A 26,749-nucleotide genomic window follows, 5' to 3' on the forward strand; every position below is an offset into this window, starting at 1 on the left:
ATTTGGTTATCCTTTTAATAACAATGATTGTACTCAGGCATTTTATATGAATGTTACATCCCATCTCTTTCAGGTGCTGCTTGGTCACTTCACTGAGCACTTGTCATCTGGGTCTTATTAAATTCCCATTAAGGAAGGAAGAGCTAAATACCTAGTAACAAAATTGAAAGGGGGAAAAAGTCTAAGAAACCACATAGGCTTGGACCTGGAAAATTAGTTTTTACAGAGGAGAGAATGTTCTATTTTAGCAAACAAAAGCACTGAAATTTACTGCTACCATCTAAATGTTGGGACCTGGTTTTATAAAGCACAATCAAACTGAGTGAAGACTTGTTTTCTACAGAAAGACGTGATATTTCGTAATGCGTTTTATTAGATGCAACTGATGTAGCTGGAAAAAGTAGACACAAACTTCCAGGCTTATGAGCTCTTCTTCAGGTCTGAAGAAGTGTGTGATTTAATGTAACGAGTTTTGGAAACTGTGTTAAACCAAACTACAAGCATTTCCTAGTGCCAAGTAAGACTGTCCACATGGCCATCGAGTAACTAGTAGCAAGTCTACTTGAATTTAAATTCAAACATTGCTTCACGTTGCCTTTCATTTACAAGCTGAGAAAATTAGGATTGTTTTATTTCTGCATGAATGCCCATACAGAGTTTTGATGCTGTTTTACTTGTCTGATGAAAATAAGCAATGTCCTGTTAAAACTCCAGGGATACAAATGCTAAATTAGTGCCCAAAATTATATAGTCAAACGGACCCGTTTCCAGCAGTGAAGAATACAACTTGTTGCTTATTAACGTATCTGGGAAATATTTCATTTTTCCGTGGAAAATGTACCATTGTCATTAAAGACTAAACACTTTTAGTCTAACCTGGAATATTTTCAGTGTGAGGCTGAAACAAGAGTTTTCAGCCAAAATCATCTTTGTGTTGTAGAGGGTTTTTTTTATGTTTTATGTGAAAAGTTCAATTTAGCTAAACAAAGACATTTTTGGTTGAAAAACATAAATATTCAATTGCCTGCTTAGGATTATTTAGTTTAAGAGGGTAATAAGCTGGATGGGCTTGTAATGCTGTGCAAGCGACTGAACATGAAACAATTCAAATATGTTTTTAATGCACAGTGCTACTTCTCAGTCACATTAAGACGTTCCTGGAGTAAAATCCTGACTGCCTAAAACGTTTTCTTTTCTCGTTGAGCTGGATGTTCCTTGGGGCGTGCACAGCACCAGTCCAGCTGCAGGAGCTCAGGGCCAGCGTGGATTTGCGTAGGTGCTAAAAGTGGTGAAATGTAGAGACCATCAGAGCTGAGCCCACCTATTTCTGGGGCAGTTTAACATGGGGAGGTCCTGAAGGGTGTGTAAAAGGAGCTCTTTATCTGAATATAACTACACCAGGTGCTACTTGGAGGGGCTGTTACAGCCCTTGGGCTCAGGGAGAGGAGCAGCACCCGAGCCCTGCCATCTGTTTTGGTCTGTCCTGGGATGGTCACAGAAATCATCCAGGGAGCATTTTATAGACTCATAGAACGCTTTGGGTGGGAAGTGACCTTCAGAGCTCATCTAGCCCATCCCCTGCCATGAGCAGGGACATCTTCACCCAGCTCAGGCTGCTCAGAGCCCCATCCAGCCTGGCCTGGTATGTCTCCAGGGATGGTTCATCCACCACCTCTCTGGGCAACCTGGGCCAGGGTCTCACCACCCTCATCGTGAAATGTTTCTTCCTCATGTTTACCCTGAATCTCCTGTCCTTCAGTTTAAAATCATCACCCCTTGTCATGTCACAACAGGCCCTGCTAAAAAGTTTGTCCCCATCTTTCTTACTGGCTCCTTTTGAGTATTGAAAGGCCGCAATAAGGTTTCCCCAAAGCCCTCTCTTCTCCAGGCTGAACACCCTAACTCAGCCTGTCCTTGTAGCAGAGCTGTTCCAGCCCTCTGATCACCGTGGTGGTCTCTGTTGGACTCCCTCTAACAGATCCGTGTCTTTCTGGTCCTGAGGACACCAGAGCTGGGCTGGTTTGTGCCAGTGAAGCGCTGTGGGAGCTCTTTCACTATCTCCTAGCATCAAATATCACTTGGGCTTCTCACCCTCAGTGACTGGGATGAAGGAGATGATGTGCCCAAGTGGTGCAGCTCCACCAAGCACCATCTCCTGAGTACAGTCCCAGGGGTGTTTCGGTGGGGAGCAAAGCACCCAGGGCTACGTGCTCACTGGGGTGAGCAAAGGGCCCTCCACTGGAGCAAACCCCCAGAGCTGAGCCGTTTGCAGAATTAACCTCATCAGATTATGAAATATCCTCACTGTCACCAAGATGACAGCACTGTGAGGCTGTTGCTACCTAGGGGAGAGCTTCTTCATGGTCACGGAGCGCTGGCTTGAATAGTCGTCTTGAAGCGAGTTCCTATTAAGCAGCCTGACATCACTGGATACGATTACTGACACCTGTTTGGTAAATAATAAAATTACATCAGATCTTTTCAGCACCAGGTTGTTAAAAGAGAGCTCTAGCACAGATGTAACCTCCAGTATGAATAGGAGAATTCATTAGGCATCAAGGTCTTTAAACTCATCAGGGCTAGGCAGCAATTTACATCACACCATAACTGTTAGCAAGTGATTTAGTGACAAGGGATTGACAAGGTACATTTCCCTGGAGGGCACAATAAATAATATTTCTTTCCATCCCAAAGCATTTTCGCAGAAATGTTTATGTATTAGAGTACTCAAAGTTAATTCATTTTCAGTAGTTTCACAGAGGTCTTTTTTTCAGTGACCAACAAAAATCTGGTGTGAGTTCATCCCTTTTTGCAGTATTATTTGGTAAACTTTTCTTGCATGATCTAATCTCACAGTGGAAAAACCAAATAAAAATGTGTTGGTAAGCAGGAATTAGTTCACTAGCCTGCCCAGCTGGCATTATAGATGAAGACAATGCTTTGATGCTTTGGAAGTAGTAGTGTTTCTTCATTTTGGAAGCCATGGTGGTCACATTGAGTAAATCACAAGCAGCGTTTCTCATACTGTGCCATCGCTCTGCTTGGGTCAACCGTCAGTTTGATCTTCGCTGACTTTTAGACCCCTTGTTTCTATTGCAAATTTAAAAAAGAAGCCTGTGGCTACTCTGGTTGTCACACATTACCTTTCTGTTACTGTTTAAAGGGTTTCTTTATGATCTCTTACAGGTTTGGTTTTGTTTTTTTCCTCAGCTCGTTTCAGCAAGGGCTTGTTCATGATATTATATGAGTGATAATAGGAGGCCCCTATGAGTCAAGACCCTTTTTCCTCCGGACAGCTTTGAAATGGCCCAAGGTGGGAGGATTTTTGTGCTGCCTCTTTGGTAGTCCACACAAAGAGCCCATCTTGCCAAAAAAAGCTGAGGTTTTAATGATCTGAACTTTACATCAGGCAATATGTTATCATAGATGAACTTACCTGTGTGGAGTTTTTCCACTAATACTGTACTGACTCAAAATGAAATATTTTGCTTTAAGGTTTTTTGTTGTTGTTGTTGTTTGGGTGGTTTTTTTTGAGTTAACAAAATGGAAATTTCCACACAGAAAATTTTTGAGCTTTCATCACTCCAAAATGTCTCCCAGTAGAGCATTTCCAGCAAGCTCCAGCTATTGGTGCATGTTAAAGCAAATGGCAGATTGAAGGGTATTTTAAACAATCACCTTTGTTTTCAGTGCCTAATTAAACAGCACTTTACTGTGTGCCCATTAAATTCAAATAATGCCACTCCAGCCACTGATCTAAGGCCTTTAAATGACAAAATGTTTGGCCCTGCAGCTTGATTTGTGATTATTAGTGACTTTACGTGTTGCTTTCACTTTCACGGCTGTTTTGTACTTCAGAGTCCTTTGGGTTTGCTTTTTTGCTTCATTTTTTTTCTACCTACCCATGCTCTGGGTTAATATGCCAAGTCTTCTACTGAAAAGGACATTTCTCCTGCATTTGTTTCTTTTTGTGGTGACTGGGACTTATTATAATTTATGCCAGAATATAGATGATGTTGCCACTCTGCTGGGGTGTTGGCAAAGCAGCTCTTCCCATTTACAGCAAAAGATTTCACTGGTTAGTTCTCAATTATAATGGCCAAAAGTGGGAAGATGGCAAGGGCTCAGGACTTGGTTTCTTGCCCACAGCTGGAGTTTTACCTGTGGCAACAGCCTTTCTGAAAATAGTTGCCTTAAAACGTGTGGATTCCATGTTTGAGCAAGTCTCACAGGGCAGAGCTAATGCAGTATATTCTTGCTGAATGGCTTTAACAAAATGCAAGAAAACTGTAATCTTATTTAGCCAGCATGGACTGAAGCTTCTTGTTTGTTCTGGGGCTGTTCGCTGAATTGAACCAACAGTTTTCCTCTATTATGTGGATGTTCTATTTCTTTATGGGGTTTCATGTGAAAGCTCAGTCTCCAGGATGACAACTTTTGTGGTTTCTTTATGGGCAAAAAAGCTTGCGTGTTAATTTTTATATGCATGTAGTGGGTTACTGATGTCTTACAGGTACAGCTCAGTCCCATTAGCATCATCTCTGATGCTGCTGACAGTTTGGGATCTCCAAGTTTCCCACCTTAGCAGTTGTTATCAGACTTATGATATTTCTGTGGCTGGCTGGCCTGAGCGGAGTTGTAGGGTTATGCTGGAAGAAATGTAATTTACTGAAGCTTTTGGTCTCCTGCAATAGCTGTTGTAGCAGGAGTTTCCCTCTTTGAAATTCATAATCAATGACTCATTTCCATTCAAAGTTGCACTTTCAGCGGCCAGCCCCTCAAATGCACTGAGATACCTAAATCACTTTGTGGTGACTAAGCCCCTTTGAAAGCAGGATTTAGACTTTTTAAGCCGTGTGTTTCTGCAAATCACATGTTGGTTCATGAAGTAACGGGCTCTGATGCTTTTTTTGGCAGTCACGCTGATGGTCGTGTTCAGAAAGCTTCAGCTGGTTGTTTTCCAATCCTTGCTAATATTTCAGGTCAAGAGTCGTGTCTGTCAAGCCTATCCTATAGCACTTGCAAGCCTCACATACTTTGTACAATGTTAATGAGGATGGGAGAGGACTTTTCCTGTCCTGGGAACAGACTTAGTATAATAGTTTTCTTGTGTCCATGTAAGATCTGTTTTGCCGATGGGGTGGAAAGAAAAAGGCCTCTGCAAAAATAGTAGTTTTATTTTATTTTGTTTTCTGCTTTCTCTACACACATCCCAGTGGCAGACGACTGCTGTCCAAATGAAAGCTCACGGTGAAAGAGGAAAGCAAGAAAGAAAAGCACCAAGGTAATTTAGAGGCTGTTTGGGAGGCATTCCTTCTGCCAGGCCTGTCTAAATCCCCACTGAAATACGGTGTATCGTGTTTTAATCCCCAAAGGTTCCCCGTGCCACATTATTTGTGTAGGCTGTTCTTTTCCCACCCACAAGGAAAAGGAAAGAAAACATGGGTTCTCACTCTTACACAGTTTGACTTTTCCCAAGAGTTAGGATATTTTTGACTGGGACAAACTTCTCGCTTAGTTGACACCCCCTTATCTGCTGGCCAAGCGCTGGGCTGGGGGCAGAAGAGGCTGGTGTGTGAACACATGTCAGTCAATGCTCCTAGGGATTATTTAATGGCTCATTTCCCAAGTGGATTAAGCTTGAACCCTATAAAGGTGCTATCAGCATCCACCCATGCAGATATTGATAAGTACCTGTCCCACCATTGTGTGCCTCATTTATTTTCCAAGTTAGACAAGACTTTGGAAGCCTCCAAGAGGTTTAGCAACATGTTCATATCAAAACTCATGCCATCTCACCAGCAGTATTGTGGGGACCTTGAGACTGTTTCCTAGTACTGTGATGGCCAGCCAAGAATAGTAACTGATAATGAAAAGTCAAAGTAAGAAGTTCATTAACATTGCATAAGAGGGAACAGATGAAATATCTGACAAACACTAGTAAAACAGGATTTAGTTTCTTGCTTGTCTAAGGATGGCAAAGAAAATTAGGAACAGAAATGAAAAGTCCAGAATTCTTTGCTTAATTTGTGTTTTTCTTAAATACTACAACTGTATAGATACATTTTAGCTGACATTTTGAAAATTAATTATCTTAACTGAGATGGGGAGAAAAAAATCACATCTTTTGAAGTGATTTTTTTCCTTTCATCACTTGTACTTAAGTATAATCACACAAATCTATATTTTGAAAAATAATTGAAAAAGTGTTTTCAAAAAAATTAGCTTGGTTAAATATGGAATTCATATTGTATATCTAGGAAGTTTTGCATATAGGTTTATTTTCACTCTAAAGATATGGATTTGATTTCTTATTACAGGTCTGTTCCAAATAATGTAGTTACAGTATGTTTGCAGTTACAAAGCGTTGCAACCAGTCTGTATAATTGGGAATTAATCTTCTATGACTGAATTACTTAATATTATATTTGCTCCTTGTAGCATCATTGTGGAAACCTAGGACATAACCGCAATGCAGCCAGGCTGTCACGTCACTGTGCAGGAGCTGGTGGCCCTGATTTTGACCACATCTGTGATTTTTCTGTACAGCACCTAAAGCAATGTGGCCATTGCTTTCTGTGATTGTGCCATGATGTGCCTGTGTGATCTTAATATAACGGAGATGGTTGTCTTTACAATATTTAATGGTAATAATCTCCTTGCATATAACTTCCAGCTCAGCTGCAGGTGGGCACAAGAGGCAGGACCAAATGGGGCTGTAGGTCACACATGCCAAAGGCAGCTGATTTTGAGATGTATGAATGGCCATAAATGAGGGAGAGGGGAAAGAAGTCTGCAAAGAAACACCAAGCATAGATTGTTTGGCATCTCTGGAGCAATATGGCAGCGTAGCACCGTAAATATCTGGCGCCGGTTGTATTATCCGCATATGGCAGCGTCGGGCTTGCGAAAAGGCTGAGTAAGGGCTTTGTATCTTACTGCTTTGGGCTCTGTATCTGCCATGCTTTCTCTACAGTGGTTGGTCGATGACAAAACCTGGTTTAATATAGCAGGGCTTGATTGTGCTTATTTTTATGAAGCAAAAATTCTGCCGTAAACAGGTTTCAATCATTGCTGGTTGCAGCCACAGTCGAAGCATTTGCTCAGCAATTGGCTTTGCAGCCTCTCGGCTCTTTTTATATAGCACTGCTGAGGTTCAGTGCTCACACGGGTCATACCAGGTCAGCTTTTCTTTCTTTTTCTTTCTTTCTCTCTCTCTCCTTCTCTCTATTTTTTTTTTTTAATCAAAAAGATCTCTTTTTATTGGTGCTCTGGAAAAACAAACAACACACCACTGTGAGTTTTGTAACTGGACCAATAAAAAATGAAATTCACTGATGGATTCTTTAATAGCAGCGAGTGAGCCCTGTTTCTAAATGGATTTTATATTGTGCCGTTGTGTATAAACAACGTGCAACGCGATAGCCCTGTGCTGAGGATGGGGAGCCCTTCCAGGCCTCTTATTCCTTCTCCCCAGGGCTTCAGGTGTGCTTTGGGGTTAAATACACCGAGGAAGGGAATTTTCTGAGCCCAGGTTCCCTAAGCCTGCTTCAAAGCTTAGCGTACACAATCTGTCCCATTTGGTGTCGCCTTTAGTGGTTGTTTTCCATGCGCCCTGCTTGCGTCTGCTCAAGGTATTGCTTTCAGAGCCTCAGCAATTTTTGTAAAAGCAGTTTTGAATGCTTCCATTTAATGAAACAGTCCCAGAGAAAACATCCAGAGCAAGGTTTTCAAAGCCATTTAGGAACTTCTAGGCAGGCGAAGGTGCCAGCTTGGACCCTTGAAAGCGTCTTAGCATTTTATATTCTCCATTTCTTTCGGACACCGACCCCAGAGCCTGGTGAGGACATGGGATGGGCTCAACCTGACTTCAGGGGGACAACCTACAAGTGGGCTCTGTCTTTGGCCAGAAGGTGCTCATGGGGAGCCAGGGTACTGGGGCCCTGCCGCTTTCCCTGTGGTGGAAAAGGTAGTTCTGCCTCCTACAAGGCACCGGGACGTGGAACACGACAGTAAGTTCCTGGACATGTGTTGTCTGGCTTCAGAACAGAGAGATTTTTGTAGCATTTAAAAGCCAGTGTAAGATCTTGCTCCACAAAGTGCAGTGGAAGCTGCAGAAAGCACTGGCCGGCTGTTGGCAGGGCTGGTTTATAGGAAAATAACCGAGGATAAATGTGGCTGTAAGTCTGTCTGTCATTTCTGTGGTCCGAGGCTTGGCAGCATCGCCTCGGAGAGCGCGGCTTTGGGACTTCTGTCCGTTCCCTCTTTTGATACTTGTTTTCTTTTATCCTCTACATGTTTTATGCTAAAAGGTGCTGGAGCTGGGCAAAGCTTGGAGGAGCGTTGCCCGACCTCTCCAGTTCACCTGGGGCTCAGGTATGAAGCCGGAGAGTGGTGGGCAAGCAGTAGGGTGCTGATGAAGACAGAATATTGCCCAGACAAACTGTGTTGGATGAGGAAAAGAGGCCTGAGAGGGCAGAGATGCTTATCTGTCACAGAGCACTCTGGCTGCCAGGAAGGGGAGATGCTGGGGCTGACTTGATTATGCAGCACTTATCTGCCCAAAGTTTGGGCTATTATCTGCACCGCGTTTTGCTCAGGCTTGGTCCAAAAAAAACACGTAGAACAGCTGTGAGCCTGTGAAAATTATTTTCATCTGTTTGGCTTTGAAAAATGAATTTACATCAATCTTTCCATGGTTCCCTCCCACCCACACCCTCCCCTCTCATTTCAACTATTCTTTCAGAGGCAAAGGAGGAGAGAGCTGGTCCAGGGGAACATCCCCGTCCTGCTCTTTTTCTGTGTCCTGTGGCACACCCAGAAAACGCTAAATGCTTTATCCAGGTTGCTAAGGTGGGAGCTGTGCACAGGCTCTGACAGAGCAGTAACGCTCGGCTCTGGGGGAATGTCGTAGCTTTTTTCATCCTTTGTAGTGCAAAGAGGAGAGGAGTGAATGTGCTGAAGACCTCTTGCTGACGCTGCAGGGAAGGCAGAGCTGTGGCTTCCACTTTGTCTCCTTCGGCAGCAAGGAAATCCAGAGCAGCGTGTGTAACACCCAGAGGAGCTGCTGGGATCTCCCCAACTCCTTTGACCAGATGTGTGCCAGGTCTGTTCCTCGAGGGATCTTTTGGGGTCTCTTCCGCCCTGATGGGGTGATGTACAAACTCCATGCATTACGGTCATTACTTTGGGTCACCGTGTAGCAGCCACTGCTCACCCTGGGTCTGCTGAGTATCACGTTAAAAGAATAGTCCCTGTGGCTTTGCATTAGTTCAGAGTATTTATTTGTCCTTTTTTTATTAACAGCAATTTTTTCTTGGTGCCCTTAACCCAGTAAGAAGAGAGCTCTACGACCAGGCTTCTGTAAAAGGCGGCTGTGTATGCATGTGTGTTTACATGTGTGTGCTGCAAATAAGTACTTGTAGCCTGGAGAAATACTACTGGCTTTGGGCAAAACCCCGTTTTTGCTCATGGCATTATTGAAATTCATCTCCTGTGGACTGTAATTCCTAGAATCCTAGGGAGGGAAGAGAAAAATAGTATCAGGTGGTTTTTCTTTTTTTTTTTTCCTTGTTAGAAGACCATTTAATCTCTTTTGTAGGGTGAGAAGGTGAAGCACCAGACCTCAAAGTAGGCTGCAATAGGATCCTGGCAAGCTTCCCACGTTATAAACTCCGTCCATAGGCAACACTCGTTTTGTGCCAAGTTTGCTTAGCTAAAAATGACTTGGGCCCAAGTTTCAAAAGTGGATATTTGGCAACAACTAGCACTATATTATTTTTGTCTTAGCAAGGTAAAAAATAATCCCTTTGTGAATGACAAAAAAGTGTTGGGGTAGCTCCTTCTGGGTAAATCGATGTGACTTGGTTTCTGTGATACTGACCTGCCTTGCAAAGTGTTCTTATATCCAGAGATGAAATATGTAAGGTAACAGCCTGGTATTACTATCACCAGGCAGTAATAGTAGCATACTTGTATTCTTCATGCCACGCTCATCACCCTGCTCTGTAGGATCAGTTAAAGTCCATGGAGCAGTGCCAATTTTCCTTGGCTTATCTGCCTTCCTATCTTGTTTCTCAATTAGAGGAAGTAAATGATCCTTTTGTTTTCGTCTCCCCTTTCTTTGGGAGATGTTAAAGAAGGGTTCGAATTGCAGTGGAGCTGCACGGCTGGGCAACCAGATGGCCGATGAGGGACCTGCAGGGTAATTCAGGGGCTCGGAACCAAAGGCTGGATGCACGTCAGGGTTCCTGGGGGTTCACGGAATCTGGTTTTCTTGCCTGCCCACTTCACTGCAGGGCTCCAGCTTTGCAGACTCACTGGGAGTGCTGGAAGTGGAGGGAATCGGGTTTGACTTCCTTGCTCTCCCCATAACAGCACCTGTCTGTGATATTTGGCAAGCTCTGAGAACTGTGTTCTGATATTAATTATATCTCTAGTTATCTCCAGTCTGCCTTCAAAAGTACTTTTAATTATTTATTGAAATAATAAATGAAGAAGAGGAATGAGTAGGTGCTGGCCCTCACCACACATCACCCTCAGGTTATGCCATCTTCTAAAGTGTTCAGTACAAGCCACTGTTGGAGAACCTTCCAACAGGCTTCCCCATAGCGATAGCTGAGTTAGGTGAGGTAATTGAGAAGCAGAATAAATTAGCTCTAAGTTTCCGTGGCCAAATTGCTTCCAGTACCTGAGCTCGGCTGTCTGAAAGGAACCGGTGTGCCCCGTCGCTGCGTATGCTCACATTGCTGAACAAGGCGCTTGCAGTTGTGGTTTCTCCTTATTCCTAATAATGAATGATGTTGCCAGTATGCCAACATATTTTAGTGAATGCTAGAAGCTTTCCCACTGCCTTGAGTGGGAGCTTCCTCTCGATGAACCGAGAAGGATACGAGATCCAAGACTTTCCATGACTGGAGATGTGGGGTACTTCAATTCTAAGGCACCAAAAATCCAGATTTTTCTAAAGGAGGCACGACCTGGTGGGAGGGAGGGCAGTTGTTCAAGTCTTGTTAAAACCTCATCCTGCTGTAGGGTCTCAAGTCTGGCATTCAAAATCATTAGCACTCTTTAAATTTGGCCTAAAAATCCCTATGAAAAGTTACAGCACGTGCTGAGTAACTACTTTTCACAATGTAATAACTTGGCCTTTTCAAAGAGTAGGTTTTAGGAGCACATATTACTGACTTAAGGCTTGCCAAATTTCTTTTTTCCTTTCCAAACTCCAAGCAATGATTCATGGAGACTCATCGATTTTGTTTCTAATAAGGTGCTGTTTTCCTGTTCACGAAACTAAGGGGAAACAGAGCGACGTTTTGAAGAAATATGTTTTGTCTGAGAGTTGAGTCATCCGAAGCAATACACAAAAAGCATTTTGAGATTTAAAAAAACCCCCACATAGTGTTATGTTAAAAATTGTATTTTAATGTGAATTCAGCATTTGCAGAAGTTTCAGGTTGATTGCGCTGAGGTCTAATGTGCTCTGTTTGCAAGAAAGCAAATCCACCAGCTCTTTGCTCGCACACGTGTGCATGCGTGCACGTGTCCTCGTCACCCTCATCCAAACACCACAAATGGTGGGCTGGGCCCACTGTGTCAATGAATTCCCAAAGGGTGAGCTCATTCATGGTTTACTCATTAGTAAAGAGTTTTTCATTAATAAAATCACTGCAGCTTCTGATAGACTGAGGACTTGCCCACCCTGAATGAGAATGGCAGCACTGGGCTCACCTTATGGGATGTTTCTTGGACTGTTATATCTATGTGGACCAGATCTATCTGTTCACCTCGACTGGGGCTTGTGCTCAAAAAGAGTCCAGAAATGCGAGGAGTGCAAAACTCAGTGAGATTAAATGTGAGGAAGGTTCAAAAATCCCTTAGTTCCTATGCGGACCAGCCGTGGCTGCCGGAAAGAGAGACTCTTCTCTCTCTTCCAGTGCCTTTTCTGATCACTCTAAGAGCAATTACTCAAGATAAGAGTTCGGTTCCTCATCTCCTTCTCGTGCCTTCCAAGGCTCTGTTAACAAAACCTGACCCAGACCCATGCAGTTTGCTCCTCTCTTCTCCAGAGTCTGAAAAAGGCCAATTCTGCCTCACTAGCGTTCTTTTTTCTTCCCTAAATCTGTGACCAGCTGGGCAGTTTACTTCAGGGTATGATCAGATTCCAAGCCACAGTGTGAAAATGTCAAAGGTCCCTGGAAAATATGTAATTACATTTCAGATTTGGAGGAAACAATTAATGACATGGAATTTCTTTGGCCCTTCGCTCTGTCGGATGATATGTAGTAGCTTGCCTGGGAGCCGAAGCCTGAGTACACTTATGGCACAGAAGAGTTTTTATCATTTTAAAACTTAATTATATAGGCTGTAATTAAGCTATATACAAAATGTCTGGTTCTTTGAAGTATATTAATTTCGGGGAAGTTCTCAAGCACCCAGTAGCTCAGAACAATCATGAAAGAAGACAGGGCTTGAATAATGATGACAGTTGCAAGCCACAAATAATAGGAACAACCTTTCCAAAACAAAGGGTTTCACATTTTCCAAAAGTACGAGCATTATTATTTGTGTGTATTTGCAATTTGTACATGCCTTGGAGGGACTAACCTCAACTATAGTGCTTGAAATAATTGTGGGATGACATAAATGGGCACTTTTCTATTGAGGCAATCATTTTTCTTGTAGCATGCCAGGTTTTGTTTACTATGCAGCAAACAACAAGAAAGTCTCTAAGTCTAAAATAACAACCAGGATGGTACAGGGCATAAATTGACCCGTGTTTTGTTAGAAAAAAGAGGAGAGAAAAAAAAAGAGGGAGGCTTAAGTGGACATTTCATGCATAGGAATCTACAATCTGTGCAGTAATTGAATGGTTCAGGGGGCTGCCTGTTGCTGTTTTTCTGTACAGTACCTGGCAAGCACAGTGTTCATGCAAGTGACAGGAATACATCTAATGAATTTAGCACTGGAAACTAAAATACCTTCTCATTTGCTTTGGTCTTTACTGCGTGGTCTGTATTTTAATAATAGGACCCCAAAATGCTTTTAGGCTTAGGTCTGTATGCAGTTGGAGGTGCAGAACTTTATTTCTTTATTTAAGGGGGCTACAGTGAGCTGTAAAATAAACACCGTTCTCTCTGGAAACTTTAACTATTTCTTGTTCCCTTGGTTTATCAATGTTGTGCATCTTGCAGGCTACCACGCGTGACCCAGAATTAGACTGCGGACATTCATTTTGCAAACAGTTGTGTTGGTTGGGACGCAGCTCCCTGCTCCAGCCACTTATCCCCACGGAGGTTTGCAATCCCATGGATCTGCTAGCAGAAGAAATCAAGTGTTCTTTTCATATGCTGTTTCAGGCAAAAATCCCAAGCTTAACATTGTCAAATAAAGATGATTTGTAGGCTTTTGGATGCCTCTCCCCACAAGAAGAGGCTTCCCCAGCACATCCAGAATCCTTCCAGGGGTTGGTTTCCCATCGCTAATACTCCTTGTGAAGATTTCTCTTTACCTATTCCTCTCCAGAATGGTTGACTCAAAAGAACTTGTTTTCATCAGACTTCCTCAGAAACTGCTGGAAAAATTCCGTTTAGCTGTGGACTTTTATAAATAGTTCCTGCTGTAAAACTCAAAAGCCAGGGTTTTAGTTAAATGGGAACCTCCTTAAAACTGAGCCCAGGTATGGAGCGAGGAGCGGTTCCTTTTCCCTTCCATCTGTGGGAACCGTCACTTTTCTGCTTGCTCACAGCAACAGGGATCTTAATGGACTATTCCTGGCTTTCTTAGCCACGTTTCCTAAAGGGAAGTTATAACCTGGGAAATTGGCCATTGATCCAATAACATCACGTTATTAGGCATTAGGCCTTTTTGCATTTACACAGGCTTAGAAACAGAGATAAGCCTGGTGAAGTGGAAAACTCTGTCTCTAGGAAACAGTCATTTATGCTTCTTTATTTTTTTTCTTTCTTCCTTTTCTAAGGGAATTCTGGGTCCTGCCTTTGTGGAGAGAAGGCAAAATACTATGCAAAACTTTGACTTTAAACTAGAAGGGTAAAATCTTGGGGATGCTTGTGAACTCAAGTTATTGCCTTAATATGCACACCTCCAAAGAGGAAAAATATTCTCAAACCAGAAACTTAAATAATCACCCAAAAGTGTCCATTAGACATACTTCTATGCATTTCAAAGTCTGCATACATTAACTTTACTAAAACAAGCAAATCCACAGTACCCCAGTGGAGGTTTATTGTACATTAGGAGTCACATCAGGGCAGCTGTCTGCATGCAATCCAAGTAGGAATGCACTTTATGTTTCCAATTACAGACAATGAGCAATTAATGCGCTGAAATGGAATGAAAGGGAGGGCCTATTTGCAAAACCCCTGCTTCTTTCTCTCCCTATCACCCATAAATCACTTTTGAAAATTGAGGGACAATGCAGAAATTGCTCAGAAGCTGGAGGAAATTAATAATAATAATGGGTCTGTGTGCATTGCAACTAACTGCTTGTTTTTGTGGCAGCAAGCGGGAATTCTCAGCCTCAGGTACCTGTCCACCAGCTGTGTCTCTTGGCCTGCAGAAAATAATCCAGGCTTTTAGACAACTGTATCAAAATCTAACTCTTTTTAGCTTTTAGGATTTATGTAATTTGCATTTCAGAAAACAAGGCAAACACCCTTCCCTTTTTATTTCTTTTTTTAATTGCCTCCAATGTGTTGTTGGGGGGAAAAAAAAGCCAAGCTTAAAGTATGGCTGTGCCAGGAATGTCTAAACACCCCGTGAAAGTCGCGGTGCTGCGGTAGCCTGGGCTGTCTGCAGACATTAGGCAGACAGGGCTGCAGGTACAGGTAATCTCGTTGGGTCGGCTCCTGCAGCTGGAACCGCTTTCGGGCACACAGGCCCACAGAGAAAAGGCTTGTGTGCCTGAAATGCGCTTATTTTTTCCAGCCGTTCTAACTTGTCTAATTAAGCTTTGCAGGGAGAGTTAGCTGCTTTCCCTGGCAAACTGAAAGTAGGAGTAAATAATTCATTTTAGGAAACATCTAGCTGGACAATCTGTATTCATTGCCTACGGATTTTCGTTAGGCGTTGGAGTGTGAGGCTCGTAACTGTGTGTTGGGCAACAGTGCATCGTCCAGAAAACAGCTCCTCAGTCTTGCTTCAGGAGATGTGAATTTACCAGCCCACTGCAGTGAATTGCCATTGCTATTTGCTCTAATTGCTATTAATAAATAGCCTTGTCTTCATGTGAACGGGCCTGGTCTCACCTCTGCCTATCGCCTCTCGCTCACCCTATGGAAGAGGATTAGTATAAGGTGTTTCCCTGAAAATAAGACCTACCCTGAAAATAAGCCCTAGCATTATTTTTGAGGATGCTAGGAATATAAGCCCTACTCCAAAAATAAGACGTAGTTACAGTTCATTTAAAAACTCAATTTAAATAGTGTCCAGGCAGCTAGGTATGTGAAAAATTAAAATAAATTGGCAAGAGAATGCAGTGGGACAGATAGGGTTTGGAGAGTTATGATGATGTTCCAGAATGTGGTGGCATGCCTGTATTTCAATAAATGTTGATTATTTTTTTTTTAATTATTTTTGTTTAAGAATAGATATAGATTGCTGTTCATGGAAAAATAAGACATCCCCTGAAAATAAGCCCTAATGCATCTTTTGGAGCAAAAAATGATATGAGACTGTCTTATTTTTGGGGAAATGGGTTAATGATATACAACAAATTAGGAACCAAATCTGTGAAAACTTATAGAATGCATTTTGATATTTTTTTTTAATGAAGGAAATAGACCTTTAACCTGCTTTCTTTATTTTCATTTGCGTTTCTTGTTGTTTTTATTGAATGGCACGAACTTTTGACACTTTGCAAATACCTGAACTGAACTTCATCCAAAATCTTATCAGCGGTTGGGAAGAAAGAACTATTTTGAATGGCTTTACAGCAGATGAATTCAGAGGTCTTTGTGGAGGCTTGAAGGATAGGGCTGGGTTGTTAACTGCACCAAATGAAAGGCTGGAAAAGGATTTTCTGAGAGATGGAAGCTTGTGTGCGGAACAAAGGGATTCTTGGCATGTGGAAACCCAATATTGGACGCATCCCTCTTGATCTCAGAGCTGAAAGGGAATGAGCGAAGAGCACAAGCTCATTGAGACTGTCCAAGTTGGTTGAGTTTTGTTTTGGTTTTTTTTTTCAAAGTAAATGTGTTTGTGGTTGGAAAACGCTGATGTGTCAAATCTGAAATGTCTTACAAGAAAGGGGCAGGATCAGTCCATTTTTCATCTGCGGAAAAAGCAAGGTGGAAAAGCTCAAAATTGTCAAATCAAAAGTTTTGGGTATTTTTCAGTTAAATGTTATGGTTTTCCCATCTAAAACAGTACGCTGTATAGAAACATTCTCATTGTAGTAAAAATATTGGAAAATGTTTGTGTCCAAGTCCTGATGAAATGTTACAGAAATGAAATATTTCAGTTATTCTAAATTATTTTTTTTTTAACTTTCACAGCACACAAAATTGCCAAAGTTTTCATCAGGACTCACGACAGGAAATATTTTCCATGCATTAAACGCTACACATTCGGTGAAAAACTGAATCTCAGTGCGTTCAAAGTCATCTTGTGATTTAACTTGTTTCAACCCAACAGTACAACACAAGCTTGAGGTTGGCAACATCAGAAGCTTCTGCTTGGACAGCCCAGCTTTGACCTTAGTGCTGCTCACTAAGCTAAGCTTTGGGGGTTCCTCTCGGCATGTTCTTTTTCTCCAGCTCTGGGTCACAGAAAAGGTGTGTTTTTTCTGTTTTGTTTTGTGTGGGTGGTGGTTGTTTTGGGTTTTTTTGGGGGGGTTTTGTTTGGTTTTCTTTGTGTTGTCGCATTTGGGGTTTTTTTTCCATCTTTTTTCTTCCCCCCTTCTTTTCCTCCCCTCTTCCCCCCTTCTTTTCCTCCCCTCTTCCCCCCTTCTTTTCCTCCCCTCTTCCCCCCTTCTTTTCCTCCCCTCTTCCCCCCTTCTTTTCCTCCCCTCTTCCCCCCTTCTTTTCCTCCCCTCTTCCCCCCTTCTTTTCCTCCCCTCTTCCCCCCTTCTTTTCCTCCCCTCTTCCCCCCTTCTTTTCCTCCCCTCTTCCCCCCTTCTTTTCCTCCCCTCTTCCCCCCTTCTTTTCCTCCCCTCTTCCCCCCTTCTTTTCCTCCCCTCTTCCCCCCTTCTTTTCCTCCCCTCTTCCCCCCTTCTTTTCCTCCCCTCTTCCCCCCTTCTTTTCCTCCCCTCTTCCCCCCTTCTTTTCCTCCCCTCTTCCCCCCTTCTTTTCCTCCCCTCTTCCCCCCTTCTTTTCCTCCCCTCTTCCCCCCTTCTTTTCCTCCCCTCTTCCCCCCTTCTTTTCCTCCCCTCTTCCCCCCTTCTTTTCCTCCCCTCTTCCCCCCTTCTTTTCCTTTTCCCTTTCTCTCTATTTTTCCTATTTCTTTCTACCCCCCCCGCCCCAGTTACCCAGTAAAACACCAGCTCTTCACTCTGAAACGAAGTAAAGGTTTAGTCAAAGGGTTGACATGGTTGGTGGGGGGGGAGTGTGTTTGGGTTTTGTTTGTTTGCTTTTATAATGCCAAGTTTAGCTAGGACACACACTTAGTGGTCTTCTTAAGGGAAAATGGTCTGCTGAAGTATTTCAGGAACATTGTTTCACTGGAATCTGTTCCACAAGTTCAATAGTTAGAAATGGTTTCAATATTACTTTTTAAAAATTTAAATAATAAAACCATATGTTAGTGGGATAGCATCATAAGGAGATAATTCAGTGCAGGGAACTGTTACTTTGTTTTGGAATTAGATTAAGTCATAAATAAATACTACTTTGTCTTTAAGTTAGAAAATCGTTCCCATCCAAACAGCCTCTTAAGACATTTTCCACCTGTTAAAGGCCGTGTAGTATTGGGAGCCTTTTCATAACAGTGGAAACTGGCTCAAACTTTCAACGGGTTTGTAAAAAATAAACCAGTGTTGATTTATGAGTTGAACTACGACAGGGAACATGTAAGCAAATAAAAACAATGAACTGAGAAAAAAGCAAATATACTGTTGATTTGGCACCGCATGAATCACACGGGCAAGTCCGAGAGGAACAGGAGGAACGAGCTTCGGAGTGATGGATTGGGAAAGGGGATCTGATCCCTGGGTAATGAAATGTGAGGGGGTCTTGCCTTATGCGATTGACCCAGAGGTAGCCTGGAGGAAAGTGATTCCTTCTGACTATACAGTGTTAGTTAAAACAATCCCCTGGGCTCAAATATCAGCTATTAAAATAAATTCAGGAGACAGAGGAAGCGATGTTTATAAGTTGGAAGTTTGAGCTGCTTTTTAAACAATTGGGGATCTACAGATTCCGAACGGGAAACGTGATACAGTGGGAAGAGGGCAGGAGGAAATGGCAAGAGGGTAAAGTGGGGGTGAGGTGGTAAAGAGCCTGGAATTGGGACGAAAAGCTGTGTTTTGGGGAGTGGAGAGGCGTTCTTGCAGGACCTAGCAGAGAAACTCCCCACACATATTCTTGCTTCACCTTTTTCCATTCAAAGAGCCGTGGCTGTACATGAGGACGCCACAAAAACTCAGGCATCCCAAAGATAATGAGGGCTTGTAGTACATTTGAGTGCGTTCGGATTTTCAACTGTGATTATAAGAGCTGGTTGCTATTTTCCAGCAGGATGTTTTTCCTCCAGAAATGATTTGCATTGAAACTGAGGTCTTCCATGGAAAAATGGATGCGGCTTAGTTCTGGGGGGAGGAGGGAATTGAACTATTTATTATAATCAGTAATAAAAACTAGGATGTTCACATCATAATAGAAACCTTCACATTTAATTGCAGCAGCAACATCACCACCAAAATAAATCTTTAATAACAAAAGAAATCTTAAGTTGACCACTGACCAATTTTGGTTTAGGAACAAGAGTATTTTTTATAATGGTGGCATTTCCCTTAAGTTTTCACTTGAGTTTCTGTGCTACTCCAGAGTGGTTTTGGAGAACTGAAACTCTAATTTGGGTACCAGCATGACCCAAGCACACTTGAAATGGCTTCTCCTCTCTGGCGTTACCCTGTGATGTGATGTGATATTCAAACAAGTGGCTTTTCCTGCCATACCTGTATTTTCTAGGCTGGAAGCCGATTAAAGTGGAGGATTTCTCTCCTGCTGAGTAAATACAGTTATGTAGTACCCATCTTGTTTTGGCTTGTTACTACCATATATGTATTTATAGTCTATATTGCAAAAATTATAAAAATGTAAGTAGGAAATGTTATGAGTGTGTTTGGTCTCCTTACAGTTATTGTCTTGCTTCTCTAGCAGGTGGATTTGATTGTTATTCAAAATAATCCATTGAGCCTCAGAGTGTCAGAGCTTTCTTCTCGAGTCTCAAGGTGTCTCGTGGCTTTTCCAACTGACCTTTCACCATTTAAGATCTTGCTCGTGTCTGATAATGACACACAAACAAATCCCCATCTGCTCACATGCGCATCCCTATCGTATATTTCCCTGTATTTAATGTTTCCACACAGTTGCTCCAGTAGGAGACTCTCACGCTGAGCTGAGCCTCATCTGTTCCCCTGCAATTTATGAGCAGGATTGGTGCCTGGAATTTCCCAAAGCGCTGGGTGAAACTCAGGCTCAGAGACCCTTCTATACAAATCTGAAAAAAAAAATGTGAAAGGCAATGAAATCTGAGCTCGGGCTTTCGGAGACAACTTGACAAGTCAATTGCCCTGTTAGGAGTTGACAACAGTGACCCCGATAGTAGAAATGATCCGTTTCCTCTGGTTTAATTTATCGCGGCAGGATTCTGAGTAGCTGCTCAGTAGCACAATCTTCAGATGCTGATATAGCGTCAATCCCACTCCAGGAATGCACAACATGCTTATTGTTCAGACCTGAATCTGATATATGTGAAGCCTCGCATTTCAAAATTCCTTACACAATATCGGATGCTTGTCTATGTTATTGCTCTTTCTTAGACATTTCAAACTATGTACTCACATAGTTTTATTCTAGAGATGTAAAGAGCAATCTTCTCAGTCTTCAGAATTAAAGGGGAACAAAAATTCCTTACAGAGCATGTTTGGAGAATAGTCAAAAGAATTTGAATTGGCTTCAGTAGCATACACAGACTGCTTTTTTCATTTCAGAAGCACTGATCAGAAGGCTGTTTGGTTTTGTGGGCCTGCTCATGAAGCTCAGAAATTCTGGGACGGTGTTTTCACTAATGTCACCAGAAGTACTTCTGTACTTGTGCTACATCCTCAAGACCTCGGGAAGAACCATCAGGAGAAAGGAAAAAAGCAGGGGGGGAGTGGTAATAAAGGTGTACTTGAAACTTTTTCCTTTTGTAAAAATAAAGATCAGAAAGTAGATAAATCACTGATGCCAATGAAAAATTTTACATCAGAAGTTTGGTCTTGCCTGGTCCACCTCCTGCCTCTCTCCTGAGGTGCTGAGCCAGGGGACTGGTGCTCTGGCTTAGCTGAGGTGCCACTTTCTTCATGTTACTAATCCAGAGTGTATTTCATGGGTGAGAAACTGAGCCCTGAGGATGCCAGGAGGGCAGAGCTGGTTCCGAACTTGGCGTTATGCTCTTAAATTAGGAGCCTGTGCTCCCTATACAGGGGGTGAGTACACAACTCTTAAGTGCTCTGTGTCACCCCAGCTTACTCTGCTGGCTATAATGGAAGTCTGAGCTCTTAATATAGGCATTAAAATTAGATGTTTTGAGTCAGATGGGTGAATACCCCCCACCCTGGTGCTGTGCATCCAGATTTATCCAGGAAGTCTGTGGGTGAGGCAAGAATTGAACCCAGCTTTCCTGTGACCATCTTTTTTATTCCCAAGCTTCTAGTTAAACTATAATCCATCTTGAACCACTTACTAGAAATAGTTTCCTAAAAATAAATGGGAAGTCTGAGTGATCAGGAAGTTTACCTAAACTTCAGAGGCAGGTTAATATGAGAGTATTTTGTACTGACTCACTGGACTGGCTCTTCTTGTGTAGTGCAGAACAATTTGGGCACATGATGCTCTTCCACGGGATTACTTCATTAGTCTGCTTCTGGAGATCAATTGCTTCTGTGAGATATGTCCTTCAAAATCACACCCATTTGGCCTCGTGAAAAACAGATATTGGTGAGACTTGGACAAATTATTTAAACCAAAAGATAGAGGATCTTGGATGAGAGAAGGTCACTTGGTATAAAGTACCTAAAAGCTTCTTATCTGAAATGCATTGCAAACTTAGATTTAGTTCTTCAGTGGCTGTAGGAAGAGATTTTCACAGCTCGGGCATGGCAGCTGATGGGAAAAGTCTCCTCGTAACCTCTTGCCAAGCTCTCACGACCAGAAGGGAGGTTTGCAGCCTGTCTTGGTGTTCCTCTGGCAGGAGAAATGAGCTGTATCAAAGGTCTCATAAATCTGAGAAGTGATTTGGCCTCTAATACTTGAGTTGCTTTACTCCCAAATGCAATATGCGCGCTACTAATAGACAAGACTTGTTAAAGTAGGTGGCAGGACAAAAGTTAGCAGACATAATTAAACTGCTATAATTTTTACAGGTTGTTGGGGTTTTTTGTGTGGTTTTGTTTTGTTTTTTGAACTTGTCTTGGCATAGACTCAGAGCACACACAGGGAGCTGCGCATTAGCAGCAGAACAACCTGGTGTAATGTGGAAGGTGCTGGGATTGCGGATGTGCTGCTGTTGGTCCCAAGCTTTGGTCAAGAGGTCTCAGGGCTCCCATGAAGCTGTGACAGGAGCCTGCGGTGGGGGTTTTAATTAAGAGTTTGGGTACAAGGATACCCTGCGCTCCAGGAGAAAACCTGATGGCTGTCAGTGATGTGTCAGCTGCAAAATGGGTGGAAATTGTGGATCTGTGCTGTGTTGTTTGCTGGGTGACATCAGGACATGATTCCTGCTGGGGCCACTGATTGGAGTGTGTAGAGCAAGAGCTGCAGAACTTGCTTGAGCGAAGCTTATGGGTCATCTGCCTTCTCAGAAAGGACCCACGACTGCCAGCGTTTGCCCCTATTTAGGAGATTAATGTTATTATAATATGTATTTTGTTTTGACATTACACGTGCATGTGGATGTATGCTTTTTTTGCACGTATGTTAAGATTACTGCAATCAAAATATTTTAAAGAGTTCAAGTTCTAGTGAGGACACTAATTTCCTTGTATTTTATGGTTTCGTTCTGGGAGGGAATTGCAGATTATGGCTATGCAAGGGGAAAAACAGTCACTTGTGCTTCGTCCAGAAGCAGAGCTGTCATTTTTAAAAAAGAAGTTCTTAAACCAACTCTATCCAATCTGAGTGTATGAAGTCAGACATTGCCTAAAACTGGTTGGAAATCAACAAAGAGGGTTTATTTTCACCCTAACGTATGTAAAATGTCCATGGGAATGTTTACATTAGACAAGTGCCTGCCAGCTCTATGAGGACAGCTAAATCCCTGTTGGGGACCTTGTATACTGTTGAGTGCATAGACTGACATAAGTTCTCACCAAAGTACCACGCAGAGCCTATTTCTTAGGTATAGGAAGCAAAGTGGCCCTTTTTTCAGGGATGCTACAGGGGATGAATGTGGAGTTTTCGCAGTTTATTCAACAAGGCACAACGAACCCCATTGTGACAAAACACAAGCCCCACTAAATGTAGTGTGAAACCTGCCTGAGCTGGAAGTTCTTGAATCTGGATCAAAAAAACTCCATTCCTCATGTTTCCTCCATGGAGAGATATTGTAGATTTTTTATTTCTTTTTTTATTTTCTACTTTTCTCCCCCAAAGAACACATGGAGAGCCACGCTGAGCTCCTTGAGGGCATCCGCAGCCAGTACCCTCCTTCTCACAGCCTATGGAGTGGGACTTTCTTCTCAGCACCATCTGGCCACGTTCTCCTCCATAGTAAGTCTGTTATTACCCGCTTCTAGAAAACGGAGTTAATAGTTAATAGTGCCTGGTGTTTTCCTACCGCTCTTTTTGGCCGCACCTCCACATCAGGATTGCGCCATGTAGGTGTCCAAAAGGCAACAAAGGGGCACGTGTAGGTGTGTATGTGCCGGGGCATGTGTAGGTGCGTACGAAAAGGAGCACGCAGCGTTGTGCGGCGCTGCTCACCGTGTGTCTGTGTTTCTAATCAAAGGCAACGGCCCACGTGGAGAATTTTACCTGGTGAATGACAGCATGGGGTCGGGAGTGCAGGAGAAGTCTGCGTGCGATGGAAAGTCGGAGATGTGGGGATAGTAGAAGAACAAAATGGATGAAAAAGGAATGAGGACAGTGATGTCCTCTTTCTAATCTTAGACTTCTTTGGGAGATATGTATGTTTGTACATATAGGTATATGCATAAAAGCACACTCACATAAAAAGCAAAACTCACCCACAGCACTTACGCCTCTGCTGAGTGCAGCTCTCTTCTAAGGTTTAAACCTGCTCATGATAAATGTGCTGTTATTCTGGCTGCAGATTTTTATTTCTGGGGATATCAATTGAATTCGTATTATGAAAGCAGAAAATTAGAGTTACATCTGGTGACTGACGCATGTGACAGTATCACTGCGAGGAATTTCAGTTTCCTGAAGCTTTTCAATTAACTCTGTGCACTTTTCCTCAGGTGCTACATGCTTGGTTTTTCAGCGTGTGCCTGCTTCCAAGTTGTAAATCAACGAGTAGGTTATTGTACTTTCGTAGGAGCACTTGTGCCAGTAAAATGAAACAGCAAATAATAAACCCCAAGGAGATTTATATAGCCTGAGTTGATGAAACGATTACTTTCTCATTCCTAGGCTTGCTCAGAAAGGCAGGTTAAAAATAACTGAAAATTTACAAGAGCCTAAAACTGAATCTGAAAAGTACAACCTCAGCAACTTATTGGGCTCGGCCTAGCGAGCACCAGATTTACTGTTTGCAATTTCTTCAACTTGTTCAGTCATTTTTATTATTATTTTTTTTTCAACTGCCCCCTCCCCAAGTTGATGACAAGCTTTGGCAAAAACATCTGTGCAAATAAAGCAGGGGGAAGAGTGAAGGAACCTGGCAAACAGCCCCCGTGTCTGCTATGGCAAAAACGTTTGATAAAAGCAGCGTCTGCCCCAATAGCCTGAGGTCTCCAGGGGTCACGTCTCATGTGGTGGATGAAGAGTCTGTTTGGGTTATGGGTGCCAGCGTCCTCGGACAAGCTCCATGGTCTCCTTATGATGGGTAAAGTTTTAGTAAGGTGCTGAGAAACCTTCATTGCTCCTCATTCACTCCTAATTTTCGGAGGACAGGAGCGTACAGCGCTGAGCTGAACAGATGCCAGGGTATCAGCAAAACACTCGCGATCAGCAAGTCCAGGACTGGGGCAGGGCAGAGAGAGACAAGCCGTGATTTGGGAGCGATGGGAGGACTAACTGCATTGCTCCGAAGGACGCTGCTTGTTTTTTATCCCTACCTGATATATCGGCTTGATAAATGCTCTGCTGACAGCATCAGGATTAAGCCAACAGCACTTTCCATTTGAGACACGTGAGGACATCCCAGGCTCAGCTGGAGCACTTGGGGTCAGAAAGCAACATGTCAGCGGCCCTGGTCCTCTGTCCCCATTGATGATGGCAAAGCCCCCGACTACTGTATTGCCCCTGCTTTTTGCTCTGCTGGCACTAGCGAATAAACCCAGCAGCCTCTCTCTTGCACAACAGAGATGCCTTTGTGTCCTCGTTGTCCTCTTCCTCCATTGGAGCTTCCTGAGTGCCTGAAAACGAGTCTGTCCTCTGGGTGAGTCACTCCTGACTCAGTGTCGCAACAAGGGCACACCAGGTCCCCACGTGCCCGGGGACGGGCAAGGGCGGTCGCCTCTGTATGACCCCCGGATTGACCACGGGGGTGCAAGACCCCTTGGGAGCCACCTTGCTGTCTGCTTCCTATTGAGACCTCCTAAGGAAACAGTGATTTGCTTGAAAGTTCCTCCTTAGGGAACAGCTCAGGGTTTTACAGCCTTTAAACAATGTTTTTTCCCTACTCTTTCTCTTCTGGAATGCAGACAGGTAAATAACGTGTTCTATGCTGATGCCCCTTCAGCTTCGCATGACACCGCGTCCCATCTTGTGCCTCTGGTCCCAGCAGGACCAGAATGGCCAGACATGACACCGGCACCTCCCCGTCAAAGATTACTGCTGAAAAAAGCTTTCATTTACGTTTTCCTGTACAACTTGTGTAGAGTTCATTACAAAGGTGGGGGGAAATGAAGAGATTTGTTTGTTTTCCAGCCACAGAGATATTTTCATCAAAAATCAGGAAGAATAACAGGACATAAAGGTGGGCTAACAGATGGGGTTGGGAGACTTTGGTCTTTCCAATGGAAAGTTCTTTCCTCAAAAAAAAACCCGCAGAATCTCTACAAAGCAAGAAATGTGTCAACACAGCTTTGAGCTGGCTCTGTGACTCCCTCGCTGTCACGCTCCTCTCCCCAGCCGGAGGGCGTTCCCCAGCTATTGTCAGGCCGCATCTATCAGTGCCACAAATCTTCAAATTAAAAATGGTGGCTAAAATAAATAACAATACGCACTTTAATGGGTAATGCAAACCTCTGAAGGTTTGCATGTGATTCTTATTTTCTACATTATATAAAAGCAAAGGGTGGGATTTTCAAAACCACTCGGCGCTGGCCTAATTCCGCGCCCATTGAAGTCAACGGGGCTTTCTTACCCTGGGCTGTAACAGGAGCAGAGTTAAGCCAGCGCTGAGTGCTTATGAAAACCACATCCTAACTATGCTCCCAGACCTCACCCATATTTCTGCTTTCATGGCATGAAATTTGTTTTCATCATGTTACATGTGCTGGAATGCTGATGTCGAAGGGAAGCTACTAGGGATTGAGTTCAATATTAATTCTGACCGGGCTTGGCTTTGTGGGTTACAGCTAAAGCGTTCCTGTAAGTGCGGCGGGGAGGCTCATCGCGCAAATAACGTCAGCGGTGTCAGGACAAGTCAGAGCTGGGCCAGGCCCCGACTTGTCCCGGGTGCTCGGGGTTTAGCGAAGGCACAGGAATCACCTTGTCCTCCAGGCAGACACCTCCTGCCAGGTCCAGACTTCTCCGCCAGCCCTCACGCTACCCGTGTCCTCACTCCTGGAGTGGCCAAGGCTGCCGGGAGTGTTTTGGGCAGGACTGTGCTTAAAACAGTGTGTGTTGCCATTCTGATGGTGGTCAGTGTCCTAAATCTGCTTTCTCAAGTGAGGGTCCCTAGCGGTGGGTCGCTGGAGCTCTGTCAGCTCAGGGCAGGACTGACCTTCTGAGAACAATGCTGGGAAACAACTTGTGCAGGGATTTTTCAGATAATTTGACTTTCCACATGATACCATTGGATGGAAGGTATCTGTTTAACTCAGAAGTGCCAGTTCTTCATAGAGAAGCGCCAGGTTGCTACTCTCTGAGAGCCTGGTGATTTTTTTTCTTTAAGATACCTTTTGCTTTTTCAATTTTCTCTCTTTTTTTTTGCTCGCTTGTTTATTTGCTGTGTGCAAGGAGGTCATTTGTATTTGTGATGAAAGTTCTACTTGATTCTCAGGTTCTTGATAAAAAGTTCACCTCTATTCTTTTATGAAAAAATCAAACAAGCAAACCCAGTTCCCTAATCTTACCCCTTAATGTCTCTATAGCATATCATCCGTCAGAGATGCTGGCAAAATCCTCTATTTTGTGCTTGAGTTAATTTGGAAGTGACTGCGGAAGGGGGAGGTGGC

General features: G+C 43.2%; 1 protein-coding gene across 1 annotated transcript in view; it reads left to right on the top strand.

Annotated features, from left to right (window-relative positions):
- Window positions 1-26,749, top strand: part of HAO1 (hydroxyacid oxidase 1) — a 354,431-nt gene that overhangs the window by 278,090 nt on the left and 49,592 nt on the right. The window contains exon 14 of the mRNA XM_065059911.1: window positions 22,815-22,931. The gene's annotated coding sequence lies outside the window, so the exon portion shown is untranslated. The remainder of the gene's footprint in view (window positions 1-22,814; window positions 22,932-26,749) is intronic.

This window comes from Columba livia, chromosome 3, assembly GCF_036013475.1.
Source record: "Columba livia isolate bColLiv1 breed racing homer chromosome 3, bColLiv1.pat.W.v2, whole genome shotgun sequence".
Lineage (NCBI taxonomy): Eukaryota > Metazoa > Chordata > Aves > Columbiformes > Columbidae > Columba > Columba livia.